This window comes from Salmo salar, chromosome 27 (genome assembly GCF_965601325.2).
Source record: "Salmo salar chromosome 27, fSalSal1, whole genome shotgun sequence".
Classification (NCBI taxonomy): domain Eukaryota; kingdom Metazoa; phylum Chordata; class Actinopteri; order Salmoniformes; family Salmonidae; genus Salmo; species Salmo salar.
In genome coordinates, this window is record NC_138317.1 from 35348539 (window position 1) to 35358511 (window position 9973).

General features: G+C 40.3%; 1 long non-coding RNA gene across 1 annotated transcript; it reads right to left on the reverse strand.

Annotated features, from left to right (window-relative positions):
* Nucleotides 1-2724: 2724 nt before the first annotated feature.
* Nucleotides 2725-9229, reverse strand: LOC106588969 (uncharacterized). The gene is made up of 3 exons (XR_001324735.3): nucleotides 8660-9229; nucleotides 3345-3440; nucleotides 2725-3049 (listed from the first exon to the last, which is right to left on the reverse strand). It is a non-coding gene; the product is annotated as an uncharacterized LOC106588969 (long non-coding RNA).
* Nucleotides 9230-9973: the final 744 nt, after the last annotated feature.

Sequence of the window (9973 nt, forward strand, 5' to 3'; positions counted from 1 at the left end):
TTCCACTAGTCTGTTACCAGTCTGTTTAGCTATCGTTCCACTAGTCTGGTACCAGTCTGTTTAGATATCGTTCCACTAGTCTGTTACCAGTCTGTTTAGCTATCGTTCCACTAGTCTGGTACCAGTCTGTTTAGATATCGTTCCACTAGTCTGTTACCAGTCTGTTTAGCTATCGTTCCACTAGTCTGTTACCAGTCTGTTTAGCTATCGTTCCACTAGTCTGTTACCAGTCTGTTTAGCGATAGTTCCACTAGTCTGGTTCCAGTCTGTTTAGATATCGTTCCACTAGTCTGTTACCAGTCTGTTTAGCTATCGTTCCACTAGTGTGTTACCAGTCTGTTTAGCTATCGTTCCACTAGTCTGGTTCCAGTCTGTTTAGCTATCGTTCCACTAGTCTGGTACCAGTCTGTTTAGATATCGTTCCACTAGTCTGGTACCAGTCTGTTTAGATATCGTTCCACTAGTCTGTTACCAGTCTGTTTAGCTATCGTTCCACTAGTCTGTTACCAGTCTGTTTAGATATCGTTCCACTAGTCTGTTACCAGTCTGTTTAGCTATCGTTCCACTAGTCTGGTACCAGTCTGTTTAGATATCGTTCCGCTAGTCTGTTACCAGTCTGTTTAGATATCGTTCCACTAGTCTGTTACCAGTCTGTTTAGCTATCGTTCCACTAGTCTGGTACCAGTCTGTTTAGCTATCGTTCCACTATTCTGTTACCAGTCTGTTTAGCTATCGTTCCACTAGTCTGTTACCAGTCTGTTTAGCTATCATTCCACTAGTCTGTTACCAGTCTGTTTAGCTATAGTTCCACTAGTCTGGTTCCAGTCTGTTTAGCTATTGTTCCACTAGTCTGATTCCAGTCTGTTTAGATATCGTTCCACTAGTCTGTTACCAGTCTGTTTAGCTGTCGTTCCACTAGTCTGTTACCAGTCTGTTTAGCTATTGTTCTACTAGTCTGGTACCAGTCTGTTTAGATATCGTTCCACTAGTCTGTTACCAGTCTGTTTAGCTATCATTCCGCTAGTCTGTTACCAGTCTGTTTAGCTATCGTTCCACTAGTCTGGTTCCAGTCTGTTTAGCTATCGTTCCGCTAGTCTGTTACCAGTCTGTTTAGATATCGTTCCACTAGTCTGTTACCAGTCTGTTTAGCTATCGTTCCGCTAGTCTGTTACCAGTCTGTTTAGCTATCGTTCCACTAGTCTGTTACCAGTCTGTTTAGCTGTCGTTCCACTGGTCTGGTTCCAGTCTGTTTAGCTATCGTTCCACTCGTCTGGTACCAGTCTGTTTAGCTATAGTTCCACTAGTCTGGTACCAGTCTGTTTAGCTATCATTCCACTAGTCTGTTACCAGTCTGTTTAGCTATAGTTCCACTAGTCTGGTACCAGTCTGTTTAGCTATCGTTCCACTAGTCTGTTACCAGTCTGTTTAGCTGTCGTTCCACTCCTGTCATGCTAAACATATGACACGATGCACAAGAAGTGAATGTTAGCTTAACATACTGGTACCCAGGCTAGTGGAATGTTAGCTTAACATACTGGTACTCAGGCTAGTGGAATGTTAGCTTAACAGACTGGTACCCAGGCTAGTGGAATGTTAGCTTAACAGACTGGTACCCAGACTAGTGGAATGTTAGCTTAACATACTGGTACCCAGGCTAGTGGAATGTTAGCTTAACAGACTGGTACCCAGGCTAGTTAGTTGCTTTCAACGGTTCCCAATTCATATAGGCCTACGTTGTTTATTGAAAATCATGGGAATAATAATATTAGCTGAACAAGCTACTTCATCGAGTAGCTTTCATATACAATGCTGTTCTTTTTTTAAGCCAAAGGAGTTGCTTTATGTTATGACTGAACCAACTTTAAAAATACATAGCATACTCTGCCAGGGCTTTGCTGAAGGTTGTGGTAAAGTGTTCAAGTAGGCTTACTACTGTCATCTAGTGGTTAATCATATTACATGCAGTTACAGTGTAGTTAAATAGGCCAGGCATATTACACATGACAAGAGAGAATAGGCCTACTGAAATAGTATTCTCAACCATAGAAAATGTTAGCATGGGGAATTGGTGTTGGCAAATTAACTTGAACTACATTGTATAGGCCTTGTGATTGAATCAAGACTTAATCTATGGGTTGATTTTAATTCGTCCTACCCCATTTAGCGGTTCAATTGTCCAGTTAAAACAGGCTTAATGATTATGCTACCTGTGTGATTTGCATGCAGTAAATATGTAGATGTTTTTCACAGGGCTATAACATTGGAACGTTTGGAATTTACAGTTTTGGCCACACCCACCTTTTAACTAAATGGACAAAGGACTTGAGTGGACAAATTACTGGAACCTAGATGAATAAAATTCTTGTCATGGGACCAGTTTTTCAAAAATATTGAATTCAAATCAAAGTGATAATGTGTTGTTCAATTCTGCTCCCCTCCCCTCCTTGTTTTTGGATACAGTTTTACCAAATCTTTCACATACAACATGCTAACTACAACAAATATCATGTTAGAATAGAAGGACATATTCAAAATACTGTATTCTCTTTCTAAAATGAAGGGGAGAGAAAACACATGATCATTTTGATACGGATTAAATGTATTGAAAAACTGATGATGACCAACCAACTAATTCATACACAGGGAGGAGTCCAACTTTAACCTAGGAAAATACAGTAGTTTTTTGGTGTTGGACAAAATTGTATTAACCAATCAAAACACAGCTATAGCAGAACCTTATATTTTCAAAGTAAACATTGAGAAAACAGGTTTAAAGTGCATAATATGAAGTGAAAAAGGGTTTACAATCTTTAAAATCATCATAAGCATATGTAGGTAGGCACAGGGTACTTCACATAACAGATACGTGGAGGGTCGGCAAAACGAGGAGCGATGCTGGGTCTGGAGTAGATCAGGTAGGAGGGCTGAGCACACATGCGCATCATCTTGATGGGTCTTCCACCATCATCACCAATGAGTCCATATGGACTGTGGCTCCCCCTGTCGAGTAGATGGGATAACTGACACCTTCTCGGGGAACAAGGTGCATCTGGATGGATTCGATAGAGAATGAATATGTAAAATGGTGTTAGTAGATCTAAACCGTGGCGAAGCACTCTGATATCCCGTCTGCCTCTCTCCAGGAACAGGGGAACAAGTAAAGGGGAACAGGTCTAGTATGCCCTAGAGGTGGCGTTACGCCGTCTTCACTGTAATTCGAAGCTCATCGACTTTCCTGAAGTTTGTTTTGCATTTTGGCATATACGGATTGACTGGAAACTGAAACAGATAAGCAAACATAAATAATGTCTGAAATAACCATTGTGGACATGTACTGAACATACCTTGACAAAACAGTCGTTGGATGATAAGCAGATCCTGATGTTATTCTCTACGAATTGTGTGACTCCCGAGAACAATGGTCCCAACTTCTCCATCAACTGGAAAATAAATATATAGTTGAAGTCGGAAGTTTACATACACCTTAGCCAAATACATTTCAACTGAGTTTTTCACAATTTCTGACATTTAATCCTAGTAAAAATTCCCTGTTTTAAGTAAGTTAGGATCACCACTTTATTTTAAGAATGTGAAATGTCAGAATAATAGTAGAGATAATGATTTATTTCAGCTTCTATTTCTTTCATCACATTCCCAGTGGGTCAAAGTTTAAATACACTCAATTAGTATTTGGTAGCATTGCCTATAAATTGTTTAACTTGGGTCAAACATTTCGGGTAGCCTTCCACAAACTTCCCACAATAAGTTGGGTGAATTTTGGCCCATTCCTCCTGACAGAGCTGGTGTAACTGAGTCAGGTTTGTAGGCATCCTTGCTCGCACATGCTTTTTCAGTTCTGCCCACAAATGTTCTATAGGATTGAGGTCAGGGCGTTGTGATGGCCACTCCAATACCTTGACTTTGTTGTCGTTAAGCCATTTTGCCACAACTTTGGAAGAATGCTTGGGGTCATTGTCCATTTGGAAGACCCATTTGCGACCAAGCTTTAACTTCCTGACTGATGTCTTGAGATGTTGCTTCAATATATCCACATAATTTCCCTTCCTCGTGATGCCATCTATTTTGTGAAGTGCACCAGTCCCTCCTGCAGCAAAGCACCCCCACAACATGATGCTGCCACCCCCGTGCTTCACGGTTGGGATGGGTGTTCTTCGGCTTGCAAGACTCCCCCTTTTTCCTCCAAACATAACGATGGTCATTATGGCCAAAGAGTTCTATTTTTGTTTCATCAGACCAGAGGACATTTCTCCAAAAAGTACGATCTTTGTCCCCATGTGCAGTTGCAAACTGTAGTCTGACTTTTTTATGGCGGTTTTGGAGCAGTGGCTTCTTCCTTGCTGAGCGCCCTTTCAGGTTATGTCGATATAGGACTCGTTTTACTGTGGATATAGATACTTTTGTACCTGTTTTCTCCAGCATCTTCACAAGGTCTTTTGCTGTTGTTCTGGGATTGCTTTGCACTTTTCGCACCAAAGTACGTTCATCTCTAGGAGACAGAACGCGTCTCCTTCCTGAGCGGTATGACGGCTGCGTGGTCCCATGGTGCTTATACTTGCGTACTATTGTTTGTACAGATGAACGTGGTACCTTCAGGCGTTTGGAAATTGCTCCTAAGGATGAACCAGACTTGTAGAGGTAGAGGAGGACTTGTAGAGGAGATTTATTTTGATTTCCCCATGATGTCAAGCAAAGAGGCACTGAGTTTGAAGGTAGGCCTTGAAATACATCCACAGGTACACCTCCAATTGACTCAAATGATGTCAATTAGCCTATCAGAAGCTTCCAAAGCCATGACATCATGTTCTGCAATTTTGCAAGCTGTTTAAAGGCACAGTCAACTTAGTGTATGTAAACTTCTGACACACTGGAATTGTCATACAGTCAATTATAAGTGAAATAATCTGTCTTTAAACAATTGTTGGAAAAATTACTTGTGTCATGCACCAAGTAGATGTCCTAACCGACTTGCCAAAACTATAGTTTGTTAACAAGACATTTGTGGAGTGGTTGAAAAACAATTTTTTTATGACTACAACCTAAGTGTATGTAAACCTCCGACTTATTCATCACTTTTCCATTTGAGATTTTTTAGAATTTTTTGGAAACTAGCTATTTTTTTCATTTCACTTCACCAATTTGGACTATTTTGTGTATGTCCATTACATGAAATCAAAATCAAAATCAATTTAAATTACAGGTTGTAATGCAACAAAATAGGAAAAACGCTAAGGGGGATGAATACTTTTGCAAGGCACTGTATACATGGATAGAGCGTGGAAGGTTCCCATGATGTTATTGTTATGTTTTGCATCTTGTTCGTTTTAGAGTTCTTCTCACACCAAGTCACACACAGAGCACTGATATCAGAACCTTCTTCAGTGGAACTGTGGACCTGGAATTGATGCATCCTAGACCTCAGGATATACAGTATGTCATGCTAGAACAATAGGACAACAGAAGGTGTGCATTCCAGGTTAACTAACACCTTTTCATACCGGAATAAATAAAGAAGAAAAAAAAAGAAGAAAAAAAAGAAGGTGTTTAACGATGGGGCGGGGTCCTGAGGGGGGACACGTGTCCCGTAGACTTTCTTAATTAAAACTGGACATGTTGTTGTTTTTCATTGATTCATTGTATGGTTATTTTAAATAAGAAATAAATGCAAGATCTGAGGTTCAGGGCATCTTTGTAAACGCATGTCTTTTGATAAACACCTCATGATAAAACAGTCCATATTATTTTGTGATCATAGCAGATTTTCATTTCAAATAGGCAACACAATACGGAAGTTCAGTCAAGGGGCTATTTGAACCACCCCCTGTTTCTAAAGAAACACAAAATGTATCTTTTGACCAAGTATTTAGGAAGAGGTCATCAATTCATGGAGTCTGTGAACATGGAGCCTGTGTCGGATGTGGCAGGGCTTGCAAACTATCACAGATTACAAAGGGAAACCCAGCAACGAGCTGCCCAGTGACACGAGTCTACTGGATGAGCTAAATGCCTTCTATGCTTGCTTAGAGGCTAGCAACACTGAACCATGCGTGAGACTACCAACTGTTCCGGACGACTGTGTGATCACGCTCTCCGTAGCTGATGTGAGCAAGACCTTTAACCTGTTTGGGCTAGGGGGCAGTATTTTCACGGCCGGATAAAAAGCGTACCCGATTTAAACTGGTTACTACTCTTGCCCAGAAACTAGAATATGCATATAATTAGTAGATTTGGATAGAAAACTCCCTAAAGTTTCTAAAACTGTTTGAATAGTGTCTGTGAGTATAACAGAACTCATTTGGCAGGCAAAAACCTGAGAAGATTCCAGGCAGGAAGTGGCCTGTCTGACAATTTGTAGTGCTTCTGTTGCATCTCTATCAAAATTACAGCATCTGTGCTGTTACGTGAAACTTTCTAAGGCTTCCATTGGCTCTCTAAAGCCTTTTGAAAGCAGAATGACGCGTCTCCTGTCTCTGGGCAAAGTACAGCAGCAGAGTTTGTAAGTGGACTGCCTGGGGACAGTGCACATTCACGAGACCTCACCATTTTTTTTCTTTCACTCTTTGAATGAATACAACGTTGCCCGGTTGGAATATTATCGCTATTTTACGAGAAGAATAGCATAAAAATTGATTTTAAACAGCGTTTGACATGCTTCTAAGTACGGTAATGGAATATTTTTGAATTTTTTGTCACGAAATGCACTCGCGCGTTACCCTTCGGATAGTGACCTGAACGCACGAACAAAACGGAGGTATTTGGATATAACTATGGATTATTTGGAACCAAAACAACATTTGTTGTTGAAGTAGAAGTCCTGGGAGTGCATTCTGACGAAGAACAGCAAAGGTAATACAATTTTTCTAATAGTAATTCTGAGTTTAGGTTGCCCCAAACTTGGTGGTTGTCAAATTAGCTAGCCGTGATGGCTGAGCTATGTACTCAGAATATTGCAAAATGTGCTTTCGCCGAAAAGCTATTTTTAAATCTGACATAGCGTTTGCATAAAGGAGTTCTGTATCTATAATTCTTAAAATAATTGTTATGTATTTTGTCAACGTTTATCATGAGTAATTTAGTAAATCTTGTTCGTCCCTGTGGCTCAGTTGGTAGAGCATGGTGTTTGCAACGCCGCATGGTGTGTGCAACGCCAGGGTTGTGGGTTCGATTCCCACGGGGGGCCAGTACAAAAAAAATGCATGAAAATGAAATGTATGTATTCACTACTGTAGTTGCTCTGGATAAGAGTGTCTGCTAAATGACAAAAATGTAAATTCACTGGAAGTTTTCGGTGGGTATGCTAGTTCTGAACATCACATGCTAATGTAAAAATCTGTTTTTTGATATAAATATGAACTTGATTGAACAAAACATGCATGTATTGTAAAACATAATGTCCTAGGAGTGTCATCTGATGAAGATCATCAAAGGTTAGTGCTGCATTTAGCTGTGGTTTGGGTTTTTGTGACATATATGCTTGCTTTGAAAATGGCTGTGTGATTATTTTGGGCTGTGTACTCTCCTGACATAATCTACTGTTTTGCTTTCGCTGTAAAGCCTTTTTGAAATCGGACAATGTGGTTACATCAAGGAGAAGTGTATCTTTAAAATGGTGTAAAATAGTTGTATGTTTGAGAAAGTTGAATTATGACATTTTGTTGTTTTTGAATTTGCCGCCCTGATATTTCACTGGCTGTGTCCCGCAGGTGGGACGCTAGCGTCCCACGTAGCCCATAGAAGTTAACATTCACAACGCCTACTCAGAGCATGCACTGACCAGCTTGCAAGTGTCTTCACTGACATTTTCAACCTCTCCCTGACCCAATCTGTAATACTAACATGTTTCAAGCAGACCATAGTCCCTGTGCCCAAGAACGCCAAGGTAACCTGTCTAAATTACTACTGCCCCATAGCACTCACATCTGTAGCTATGAAATGCTTTGAAAGGCTGGTCATGGCTCACATTAACCTGTTGGGGCTACAGGTTAGCAATGAACCCCGAGTCGGGATTGCGACAAGGCTGGAAATTCAAAACATCAAAAATCTAATAATTTCAATTTCTCAAACAATCAACTATTTTACACAATTTAAAAGATAAACATCTCCTTAATCTAACCACATTGTTCGATTTTCAAAGAGGCTTTACGGCAAAAGCATAAAGTTAGATTATGTTAGGACAGTACATAGCCACAAAAGTACAAACATCCATTTTCAATTCAAAGTCAGGCGTCACCAAAAGCAGAAACCAGCTAGAATTATGCACTAACCTTTGTCAATCTCCATCAGAAGACACTCCTAGGACATTATGTTATACAATACATGCATTTTTTGTTCCATCAAGTTCATATTTATATCCAAAAACAGCATTTTACAGTAGCGTGAAATTCAGATTTTTTTCTTGTCTGAAATGCTTCCGGTGAACATAACAAAATTACTATTCGAAAACATTGGTAAATTATAATATTGTCATTCAAAGAATAATATATTATCATCTCGTAATTGCTACCGAATGGCCAGATCTCAAAATAACTTTACTGGGAAATCACATTTTGCAATAAACGGGGTGCTATGCTAAGAACAATAAGCTATGCTATACAGTTAGCATCATCTAATATCGATAATAACATTGTAAATATCCCCTTACCTTTGATTATCTCCATCAGAAGGCACTGCCAGGGATCCCAGGTCCGGAACAAATGTGGTTTCTTTTGACAAAGTTCATAATTTATGTCCAAATAACAACAAGTAGTTAGCGTTCATTATGCTCCCACAAAACGTGGTGGGGGGGGTGTAAAATCACGCCGAAAAGCTAAAAAAAACTAGTAAATAATCTATTTACGTTCGTTCAAACATGTCAAACGGTGCTTAGCATTAATCTTTTGGTCCATTTTTAACGCTAAACATCAGTAATATTTTCACACAACCTATCCTATGTCTAGATAAACAATGATGACAAACTCACGCTTCTCAGATTTATGCGCAGGCGCAAAAAAATGAAGTGATGACATGTCAACTTCCTTGCATTCTAATTTGCTCTCTGTTTATCATAGACGCTTCAAACAACTTTATCAAGATCGTTGACATCTAGTGGAAGCCGTAGGTGTTGCGAAATGAATCCTTTCTCACTATGGTATCTATAAAACAATGACACTAAATAGTACAGTCACAAAATTCATTTTTTTAAATCTATTTTTCACAGGTTTTTGCCTGCAATATGAGTTTTGTTATACTTACAGACACCATTCAAACTGTTTTAGAAAATTCAGAGTGTTTTCTATCCGAATGTGTTAATAATATGCATATCCTAGCTTCTGAGTTGGTGTAGGAGGCAGTTAAAAATGGGCACATATTTTTTTCAAAATTTCTCAATACTGCCCCCGAGCCCCAACAGGCTAACACCATCATCCCAAACACCCTGGACCCACTGCAATTTGCATAACGCCCCAACAGGCCCAGAGATGACTCAATCTCTATTGCACTCCACACTGCCCTTTCTCACCTGGACAAAAGGAACATCTATGTGAGAATGCGGTTCATTGACTACAACTGAGCGTTCAACACCATAGGGCCCTCGAAACTCATCACTAAGGTAAGGTCCCTGGGACTGAACAACTCCCTCTGAAACTGGATCCTGGAATTCCTGAAGGGCCGCCCCCAGGTGGTGAGGGTAGGCAACACATCTGCAATGCTGATCCTCAACACGGGGCCCCTGAGTGGTGCGTGCTTAGTCCCCTCCTGTACTCCCTGTTCACCCACGACTGCCTGGCCATGCACGACTTCAACACCATCATTAAGTTTGCCGACGACATGACGGTGGTAGGCCTGATCTCAGACGATAATGAGACAGCCTATAGCTGTCATGGGCTCTTAAGTGTTGGGCTCCTGAGTGGTGCAGCGGTCTAAGGCACTGCATCTTAGTGCTAGAGGTGTCACTATACACACCCTGGTTCGAATCCAG